The sequence below is a fragment of the Oryx dammah genome, unplaced genomic scaffold (genome assembly GCF_014754425.2).
Source record: "Oryx dammah isolate SB20612 unplaced genomic scaffold, SCBI_Odam_1.1 HiC_scaffold_21, whole genome shotgun sequence".
Lineage (NCBI taxonomy): Eukaryota > Metazoa > Chordata > Mammalia > Artiodactyla > Bovidae > Oryx > Oryx dammah.
The window spans coordinates 10,319,968-10,331,638 of record NW_024070205.1 but is presented as its reverse complement, the minus strand read 5'-3'; positions in this window follow the sequence as shown (position 1 = coordinate 10,331,638).

Sequence of the window (11,671 nt, the reverse complement as noted above, 5' to 3'; positions counted from 1 at the left end):
TGGGCTCACTTTGCTAAGCCCTGTATCTCCAAATCAAGACTTAATTCCTAACCGAATTGCAGTTTCAGCCTCTCCCAGGAATGTAATTTTAAACTAGTCAATCTGAAATTACCTGGTCAGCACTGGCAAGGTAGTCTACTCAATAGGACACTTTTGTCCACCAAAGGAAGGTGACCTTCCCTGAAACAACTCATTGTTTTCTAGAAAATACTTTATCTCACCCCTTTCTGCCTGTTTAAAAGCCTTCAATTTTATACAGCTCTTTGGGGCTTCTCTCTGTTTGATAGGATGCTGCCTGATTCATGAATCATTGAACAAAGCCAATCATATCTTCAAATTTCCTCAGCTGAATTTTGTTTTCAACAACAACAAAGAGCAAAGAAGTTGTTATCAATATGTTAGTGAATGTACTATTGAAAAGCTAATGTTGAGGGCACAAAAATTCAAGAAGTATGAAGTGAAGTGAAGTCGCTCAGTCTTGTCCGACTCTTTGCAACCCCATGGTATGTAGCCTGCCAGGCTCTTCCATCCATGGGATTTTTCAGGCAAGAATACTGGAGTGGGCTGTCATTTCCTTCTCCAAGAAATATGGGCAGCAAGGTTTAATGAAAAATTAAAGTCTGCTAAAGTTCTTGTCTTTATCATGAAAATGATAGAGATAACAAAGTTATTATTAGAAATTTTGTGAAGAATTCAAGTGAAATTAGTGTTTGAAGCAATGGAAATTTTTACACATCCCAAAGGAAAGTTCAACCACTCTAGACAGCAATTTGGCAATATGTAGTAAAGATGGAACAATTTTATGTTTCCTATCATCAGAACAATTCTACCCCAGGAACACATAAAGAAACCTCATAGATGTGAACAGGGAGACGTACAAGAACATTTATTAGTAATTGTAGTATTAGTCATGATAGCAAAAATGGTAAACAACATAAATGTGCACCAGTAGAATGAAAGAAAAACAAACTGTGACTTGTATTTGAAATATTGTACAGTATTGAAGAATAAATGAATCAGAAAGAGGTATAAATATGGGTAAATCTTAAAATATTATGTTGAGATTAAAAAGCAAGTTGCATAATGATACAGAGTATGCCATTTATATATAGTTTTAATATGTTTTATAAAACATTATATAATGTTTCATATATAGAAAGATATAACAGCATATATGGGAATGAAAAGCATGAAAATCAGGACAGGAGTTACATCTGGGGAGATGAAGGAGTTGTGGATGAAGTGCCAAGGGCTTCAACTACAGTTTTAATACATTATTTCTTAAGCTGGGTATTGGGATAAATGAATAAATGAAAGAGTGAATGAATCTTAACTGCAAATGTCATTGGAGTCCAACTGGTGTAGAGATATAACAATAATAATATCTGGAAAAATTATTTAAATTGTAACTTAACAAATTACAAATGCTCTGTTCTTGGTATGTCATTAACTTCTTCCTCAATGCCCCCTATTACTGAGGTATGATTGACAAATAAAAACTGTATATATTAAGGTATAAAACATGTTTTGGTGTATAAACATTTTGAAATGACTATCACAAGGTAGTCAACATATACTATCCATCTCTTCACTTTTATGTGCATTGTATCCATTTTGTGTGCATATGGTGAAAATACTTATCTTAGCAAATTTCAGGTACTCATTTTCATTAACTATAGTCACTATGCTGGGTACTTCAGGTCTCAGAACTTTTTCATTTTATAACTGAAAGTTTGCACCCTTTGACCAATATGGTATTAATTTCAGATTCCACCTGTCCTCTGGAAACTCATGAAGACCTTCTCCAGACATGTAATGTTTCTCTTCCAGTCTATTTTTCTTCTATCATAATCCATACAATCTTGCTTGTATACTGATCCAATCTGTACATTTCAGACTAAGCAGCCAAAATTGTCAAGCTGTACATTTCAGACTAAGCAGCCAAAATTGTCAAGCCTCTGCTCAGGGGTTCGAAAATAATCTTCAGATAATTCTAGGTCTTTTGCTATTGTTCAAAATTAATATTTTTTTAATTGTATTGGAGTATAGTTAGTTTACAATGTGTTAGTTTCTGCTGTGCACAAAGTCAATCAGTTATACATATATATGTCCACTCTTTTTCATATTATTTTTTTCCCATACAGGTCATTACAGAGTACTGAGTGGAGTTTCCTATGCTGTAGAATAGGTCCTCATTAGTTGTCTGTTTTATATATAGAAATGTACATGTATCAATCCCAATCTTCCAATTTATCCCTCTTCCTTCTTCCCTCCTGGTAACTATAAACTTGCTTTACATCTGTGACTCTATTTCGGTTTTGTGAACAAGTTCATTTGTACTGGTTTTTAAGATTCTACACATAAGCAATATCACATGGTATTTCTTCCTCCGTCTGACTTACTTCACTGAGTATGACAGTCTCTAGGTTGATTCATGCTGCTGCAAATGGCATTACGAAATTCATATTTCTCAGTGTTTTATCTCTGACCACATTTCCATGGCTCTAGTCATCTCTGTTTCTAGTTGGAAAACCCTTAATTCCCCAGTGAATTTCTCTGTACGTGTGTCACACTGCTAAGTGCCTCCACTAGTGACTTTTTCAGGAGGAGAGTCAGTCTCTGACTTCATGCCACTGCACCTCTCCACCCTCCTCCTTGCTCCATAATCAGCCCTGGCAGTTCCGTGGAAGAGAGGGGCAGTCTTACTTCCTTTAGTTTCTGGCAGCAGGAACAACTTCCGTGGATCAAGATTAAACACAGAAACTCAAAAACTCATCCATCCAGGGAATCCCCTGGCCAAATGGATTCTTATGCTTTCACTGTGGAGGGATGCACGTTCAATCCCTGGTCAGGAAACTAAGATCCCACAAGGGGTGCTATGCGTGGACAAAAATAAATAAATAAATAAACTCCATACAGAAAAACAACTAAACAAACAAGCAAAACCTCACCCATCTGTCTTTAAAGAATTGTTCTTTCCAGTGGGCACAGAATTCTTGAGAGTCCTCATACTGTAGAAATGTGGGCTCTGAAGCACTTTTCTTTAAAATATCAGAGCCTCTGGGAGACATTTAACTCACACTTTATTGCCATATTATCTCCTCACTCCTCTGCCCAACCGATTCAAGTTCCTGAGCTTTTAAGCAGTCCCCTTAGTACCAGATGAATCTCCGTATGCTTGTCTGAAATATTTGGTTTCCCTTTAGTGCCAGGTACCACGTGCTAAGACGCTTCCGTCCTGTCTGACTCTTTTCGACCCTGTGGACTGTAGCCTGCCAGGCTCCTCCGTCCATGGGATTCTCCAGACAAGAAACCTGAGTGAATTGCCATGCCCTCTTTTAGGGGATTGTCCCAACTCAGGGATCAAACCCGTGTCACTTACATCACCTTCATTGGCAGGCAGGTTCTTAACTTGAATGTTGAGTTATCCCTGACCATTCTTCACTGCCTCAGCCCCTGGCTATCTATACAATTATGATGAGATGGTATCTTGAGATATCAATCAGTGTCTCACCCCACCCATTTCTTATTACCATTCAGTTCAGTTCAGTTCAGTCACTCAGTCGTGTCTGACTCTTTGCAACCCCATGAATCACAGCACACCAGACCTCCCTGTCCATCACCAACTCCCGGAGTTCACTCAAACTCATGTCCATCAAGTCAGTGATGCCATCCAGCCATCTCATCCTCTGTCGCCCCCTTCTCCTCCTGCCCCCAATCCCTCCCAGCATCAGAGTCTTTTCCAATGAGTCACCTTTTCGCATGAAGTGGCCAAAGTATTGGAGTTTCAGCTTTAGCATCAGTCCTTCCAAAGAACACCTAGGACTGAGCTCCTTTAGAATGGACTGGTTGGATCTCCTTGCAGTCCAAGGGACTCTCAAGAGTCTTCTCCAACACCACAGTTCAAAAGCATCAGTTCTTCAGTGCTCAGCTTTCTTCACAGTCCAACTCTCACATCCATACATGACCACTGGGAAAACCATAGCCTTGACTAAGACGGATCTTTGTTGGCAAAGTAATGTCTCTGCTTTTGAATATGCTATCTAGGTTGGTCATAACCATCCTTCCAAGGAGTAAGCATCTTTTAATTTCATGGCTGCAGTCACCATCTGCAGTGATTTTAGTTAGTTAGTTAGTTAAGTCGCTCAGTCGTGTCTGATTCTTTGTGACCCCATGGACTGTAGCCCACCAGGCTCCTCCGTCCATGGGATTCTCCAGGCAAGAATGGTGGAGTGGGTTGCCATTTCCTTCTCCAGGGGATCTTCCTGACCCAGGGATCGAACCCAGGTCTCCTGTATTAGAGGCAGACGCTTTAACCTCTGAGCCACCAAGGAAGCCCCTGCAGTGATTTTGGAGCCCCCCAAAATAAAGTCTGACACTGTTTGGCTCTTCAGAAATGGCAGTTGGGCTTTTTTGTTTGTTTGTCTTTGTATCTTTTGGTCTAGAATTAGCCCCAGCTGGGCATGCACACAGTTATTTTTAGTCCCACATAGTTTTCTGTGTTTTGTTACTGTAGGAGGCATGTGTCCAAGTCCAAGTTTTGCAGCATTGCAGCAAAGGGTCCCAGGTTCCAGTTGGGGGAACTAAGATCCTGCAAGCCTCTCAATGCAGCCAAAAAAAAAAAAAGTCCCACATATGTCTATTTCTTTGTTTTCAGATAATTTGGGGAAGTGAAATTTATGTACCTCTTTATCTTTACAAACAATTCAGAACAGAGCTCCTTTACTAAGCTTTATAATTTAATACACTAGTACCATCCAGATGTAAAACATCTCACTTTCACATAATGTGAAATAAAGGTCTTTAGAAATAACAGACACAGAGACACACAGGCATATGGAGCGTTTATGGCTTAAATTCTACAATTTCAGCTATGGGTCAAGAGTAAACACAGAAGTGTGAAATGTAAAACCTCACTAGTTTAGATATCAAAGAGCTATTCTACCCAGTAGAGAGAGAATTTTTTTTTTTAAGATATATTTATTTGTAAGGCTCGGAGAACCACACTCTGAAAAGGACACTCAGGGACAGCCTCTAGTGGACTGACAAATTTTATTATCTATCTTTTTGCAGATATATGGTCTCAGGGAGCGGAGCATAAAGCAGACTTGCACGTAGCCTTTTGCGATAAAACATCAAAGCATTCAAGCATAAAATACAGTTCCCACCGCCCAAGCCATAACATAGCTTTGGCGAAACTCTAAAAGGAGTCTTATCATGAAACAACAGTCCTTGCTCCCAGAAACAGGTGGTCAGAAGGAAGCCTTCGAACGCCTCAAGGCCAGGCGTATAACCCTTCATTATCCGTTCCCAGCCTTGGGCACGCGGTGAACGCTCATATCCCTTTGTTATGCTCCTCCCAGCTTCCAACCTTCGTCATGAGTGGAGCAAATACATCCTCAGTATATGCTTAAAGCCTTCTAGCTCCTCCACATTTATTTACTTCTGGGTGTGCTGGGTCTTCATTGCTGCACTTGGCTTTTCTCTGGTTGCAGAGAATGGGGGCTACACTGTAGCTGTGGTGCATTAGCTTCTGGTCGCAGTGGCTTCTCTTGCTCGGGAGCGCAGGCTCTGGGTGCTGGAGCTTCAGTAGCTGAGGCTCACAGGCTTCAGAGCACGGGCTCAGTAGTTGTGCACAGATTTAGTTGCCCCTCAGCATGTGGGCCCTTTCTAAATCAGGGATCGAATCTTCCTCCTGCGTCCCTTGCCCTGGCAGGTGGATTCTCAACCACTGGACCATCACGGAAGCCCAGACGCAGAATTCTTGAGCTCAAAATAGACAAAAAGAAAAACCAAACTAAGAAACCACATTCTCTGTCTCTCACTCAACAGATAATAGATCTCTATAAATCATTAATTCTTTTACAGAGCCCACTGTACAACCAACTTCTTGATCTTGCTGCCACAAGAGGGGAATAACTTACTGATAACATAAAAACTCTAGCTGATGGAGGAGAATATTTCTGGGAGGAAAACAGAGGACCTAAATCATTCGATTATGCTTTAGATTCACCTCTGGGAACAAGAAAAGAAATTCCTGGATTTAGGTATCCATGAAGTGTATTCCTCTGATGGTGAAGTTCATCTGCTCATCAGATGAATTCATTGGGCATCTCAGTGGGAACAGCAGACATTTTAAAGGATAATTCACACACACACACACACAAAATATGAAATCATATTGTTACCTGCCAGGGTTCTTGGCCTCCCTAATCAATAGAAATTGATAAAAAGTCACACAAGAAATTCAAGCAAGGGTTTATTGGAAATCTTGCTGCTGCAGGAGGGAGCAAAAACAAGCAACAGTTTCCCTTCCTCACTCCTCGAGGCGGGGTGAGTTGGTTCCTTATATAGGGTAAGAGTAGGGATGGGCTTCCCTGGTGGCTCAAATGGTAAAGAATTTGCCTGTGATGCAAGAGACCTGGGTTGGATCCCTGGATTGGGAAGACCCCCTGGAGGAGGGCATGGCAACCCACTCCAGTACTCCTGCTAGGAGAATCCCCAAGGACAGAGGAGCCTGGTGGGCTGCAGTCCATGGGGTTGCAAAGACTTGGATAGGACTGGGCAACTAAGCGCAGCACAGGGATGGGTCCAGAGGTTGCGCCAGAGGGGTGGCTTCGTTGGTCTGTCCACCCACTTGGTAGTGCTCTATGCAGAGTGTATGGACAGTACCCTGCTGTTGCTCCCAGCACCCTTCTTTTGCTGGGGGTTTTGGCCTTTTTGTGTCTTTTGTTCATAATTTGTCCCAAGTACCCATGAACGCAGTTATTTTTAGTCCCTTAGAGTTTCTTTGTATTTTGTTTGCCCAGGTACAAGCACTGAAGCACAAGTTCCCAAGTCCCAGCTAGTCTCAATATAAAGTGATTTTATTGAACTTATTAATAAGGGAACCAAAGATATGTTACAATTTGTTCAAAGAGAATCCAAATACGAACACTTTACAGAACAGGAATATTGAATGTACAAATGGATGCAAAACTGGTTTATCTACCGAGGAGTTTTCCCTCCATTGGATAGAATTTGTTCACATGTTCTCAGGCAACAATTATTGGCATTACCATCAGTTCTTTACAAGTTAATATCTTTGAAATTCTAAAATAGTTTAATCCAAGGTAAACATGACTATCTTTTAGGATCAGATAATCCTCCAAATTCCACCTCCATTGAAAGGATATTCATTAATCTCTGTTGCTTCTTTTCTTTTCTTTTCTTCTGAGACCTTCTGGCTCACTTGCCAATGCAGGAGACTCAGGTTTGATCGCTGGATTGGAAAGATCCCCTGGAGAAGGAAATGGCAACCTACTCCAGTAGTCTTGCCTGGGAAATCCCATGGACTGGGGAACCTGGTGGACTACAGTCCATGGGGTCACAAAGAGTAGGATGCAAATGAGAGGCTAAACAACAACACTGGGCTGATTTATTTTCCTGTCAAAGAATATTTCCAGACGAGTCCCCAGGGATGTTGCTTAAAGTGCTACATTCCTCCTTACAAATCACAAACCAGAGGTTATAGAGTGTATTCGAGAGAAAAGGTTCTGTTAATTCATAAGCCTTTATTTCTGGTCCAGTAAGTGAGAAAGTTGGCTTAAAGCTCAACATTCAGAAAACGAAGATCATGGCATCCGGTCCCATCACTCCATGGGAAATAGATGGGGAAACAGTGGAAACAGTGTTAGACTTTATTTTTGGGGGCTCCAGAATCACTGCAGATGGTGATTGCAGCCATGAAATTAAAAGACGCTTACTCCTTGGAAGAAAAGTTATGACCAACCTAGATAGCATATTCAAAAGCAGAGACATTACTTTGCCGACTAAGGTCCCTCTAGTCAAGGCTATGGTTTTTCCAGTGGTCATGTATGGATGTGAGAGTTGGACTGTGAAGAAGGCTGAGCACCAAAGAATTGATGCTTTTGAACTGTAGTGTTGGAGAAGACTCTTGAGAGTCCCTTGGACTGCAAGGAGATCCAACCAGTCCATTCTGAAGGAGATCAGCCCTGGGATTTCTTTGAAAGGAATGATGCTAAAGCTGAAACTCCAGTACTTTGGCCACCTCATGTGAAGGGTTGACTCATTGGAAAAGACTTTGATGCTGGGAGGGATTGGGGGCAGGAGGAGAAGGGGACAACAGAGGATGAGATGGCTGGATGGCATCACTGACTCGATGGACGTGAGTCTGAGTGAACTCCGGGAGCCGGTGATGGACAGGGAGGCCTGGTGTGCTGCACTTCATGGGGTCGCAAAGAGTCGGACACGACTGAGCGACTGAACTGAACTGAACTGAATAACCATTCATTCAAAAAAATACTGTCCACAATCTATTGTGTAATGATCATAGCACCAGGTAGGGTATATTTTGAAAATAATGAGTCATAGTAAGGAGGTACTTACAACCTCATTATGGAGATAAGACATACAAGAAACTATCAGTCAATAAATTTAATAAACTGCCATACTGAGACTAGGACAGTATAAAATGGAAATGTATTTGATCATCATTATTCATGGATTATGTAAGTAAGACAGTATAAAATGGAAATGTATTTGATCATCATTATTCATGGATTATGTGTTTGTGAATTTGCCTGCTGGCTAAAATAGAATCTGTGCCTCCAAAATCAATATTTGCAGTGCTTTTGTCCTCATTCATGGACATGTACAGAGCGGCGAAAAATTTGGTTTCCCAGCATGAATGTTTCCAGGTAAGGTCTAAGAAAGCAAAGTGCTGCCTTCTTTTTCAGCTCTCACACCATAAAGAAGTGTCCTCTTCACAGCCTATTTAGTGCCAAGTGCTAAAAAAACCTCTTGTGCTTTTTTTTAAATTTTGCTGTTTAAATGGCCTCCAAAGGTAGTGCTGAAATGCTGTCTGTTGTTCCTAGAGTCTGTGATGTGCCTTATGGAGAAAACACATATATTTTTATGCTTCACTTTGGTATGAATTACAGCGCTGTTGGTCATGAATTCAACGTTACTGAATCAAAAATATATAATAAATAAAGTGTCTTTAAACAAACATAAATAAAACAAGGTTATATACTGGTTTAGTGACTAACATGTTGTGATCAGCGTTTCCGGGGAACCTAACTCTGTATTTCCCTTAGGAACAATGGTTTCAGTTCAGTTCAGTTGCTCAGTCGTGTCTGACTCTTTGCGACCCCATGAATCGCAGCACACCAGGCCTCCCTGTCCATCACCAACTCCCGGAGTTCACTCAAACTCATGTCCATCAAGTCGGTGATGCCATCCAACCATCTCATCCTCTGTCGTCCCCTTCTCCTCCTGCCCCTAATCACTCCCAGCATCAGAGTTTTTTCCAATGAGTCAACCCTTCACGTGAGGTGGCCAAAGCCGTGGAGTTTCAGCTTTAGCATTATTCCTTCCAAAGAACACCCAGGGCTGATCTCCTTCGGAATGGATTGGTTGGATCTCCTTGCAGTCCAAGGGACTCTCAAGAGTCTTCTCCAACACCACACTTCAAAAGCATCAATTCTTCGGCACTCAGCTTTCTTCACAGTCCAACTCTCACATCCATACATGACCACTGGAAAAACCATAACCTTGACTAGATGGACCTTAGTCGGCAAAGTAATATCTCTGCTTTTGAATATGCTATCTAGGTTGGTCATAACTTTCCTTCCAAGGAGTAAGCATCTTTTAATTTCATGGCTGCAATCACCATCTGCAGTAATTTTGGAGCCCCCCAAAATAAAGTCTGACACTGTTTCCACTGTTTCCTCATCTATTTCCCATGAAGTGATGGGACCAGATGCCATGATCTTCGTTTTCTGAATGTTGAGCTTTAAGCCAACTTTTTCACTCTCCTCTCTCACTTTCATCAAGAGGCTTTTTAGTTCCTATCACTTTCTGCCATAAAGGTGGTGTCATCTGCATATCTGAGGTTATTGATATTTCTCCCAGCAATCTTGATTCCAGCTTGTGTTTCTTCCAGCCCAGCATTTCTCATGATGTACTCTGCATATAAGTTAAATAAGCAGGGTGACAATATACAGCCTTGACATACTCCTTTTCCTATTTGGAACCAGTCTGTTGTTCCATATCCAGTTCTAAACTGTTGCTTCCTGACCTGCATACAGGTTTCTCAAGAGGCAGGTCAGGTGCTCTGGTATTCCCATCTCTTTCAGAATTTTCCACAGTTTATTGTGATCCACACAGTCAAAGGCTTTGGCATAGTCAATAAAGCAGTAATAGATGTTTTTCTAAAACTCTCTTGCTTTTTCGATGATCCAGAGGATGTTGGCAATTTGATCTCTGGTTCCTCTGCCTTTTCTAAAACCAGCTTGATTGAACACCTGGAAGTTCACGGCTCATGTATTGCGGAAGCCTGGCTTGGAGAATTTTGAGCATTACTTTACTAGCCTGTGAGATGAGTGCAGTTGTGCGGTAGTTTGAGCATTCTTTGGCATTGCCTTTCTTTGGAATTGGAGTGAAAACTGACCTTTTCCAGTCCTGTGGCCACTGCTGACTTTTCCAAACTTGCTGGCATATTGAGTGCAGCCTTTTCACAGCATCATCTTTCAGGATTTGAAAGAGCTCAACTGGAATTCCATCACCTCCACTAGCTTTGTTCGTAGTGATGCTTTCTAAGGCCCACTTGACTTCACATTCCAGGATGTCTGGCTCTAGGTGAGTGATCACACCATTGTGATTATCTTGGCCTTGAAGCTCTCTTTTGTACAGTTCTGCTGTGTATTCTCGCCACCTCTTCTTAACATCTTCTGCTTCTGTTAGGTTTAGTAGCCCTTAATTCAGTGTCGGCAGTAACTTTGAGAGAGTCTGGGACCTGAGACCTGAGACCCTTTGCTGCAGTGCTTGCACCTGGTAAACATCTCCTTGAGCACTAAAATACAAAGAAATTATAAAGGGCTAAAAATTTTGTGCATGCACAGTTGGGGAAAGGGCATCCCTGGTAGCTCAGCTGATAAAGAATCCGCCAGCAATGCGGCAGACTCTGGTTCCATTCCTGGGTTGGAAAGATCCCTTGGAGAAGGGATAGGCTACCCACTCCAGTATTCATGGGCTTCCCTGGTGACTCAGCCGGTAAAGAATCCGCCCGCAATGCGGGAGACCTGGGTTCAAGCCCTGGGTGGGGAAGATTCCTTGGCGGAGGGCGGCACAGCAACCCACTCTAGTATGGACGGAGGAACCTGGCGGCCTACAGTCCATGGGGTCGCAGAGTCCCACGCCGCTAAGCGACTAAGCACAGCACAGTTGGGGCTGATTATCAAAGACAAAAAAGAGACCAACAGAAAACCCAACTTCCACTCCTGAAGAGCCAGGAGCCAAAGCAGGGCATTGCACCCGCAATCTGCACTGAACAGAGGTGGGCATTTAAAAGTGAGCTCTGCAGACGTGGTCCCGAAAACTTCATTGAAAAAATCTGTGGTACCACAATTCTGTGGGAACCCAGAGAAGTTTTTCCCTACCTTGAACGGATACAAATAACACTTTTTTTTTTTTTTTCCTTTTTAACAGTAACTGCAGTGCTTGCTTGCTAAGTCGCTTCAGTCGTGTCCGACTCTGTGAGACCCTATTGACTGCAGCCCGCCAGGTTCTGTCCCAGGGATTCTCCAGGCAAGAATACTGGAGTGGGTTGCCATGCCCTCCTCCAGGGGATCTTCCCCACCCAGGGATCTAACCGACGTCTCTTCAGTCT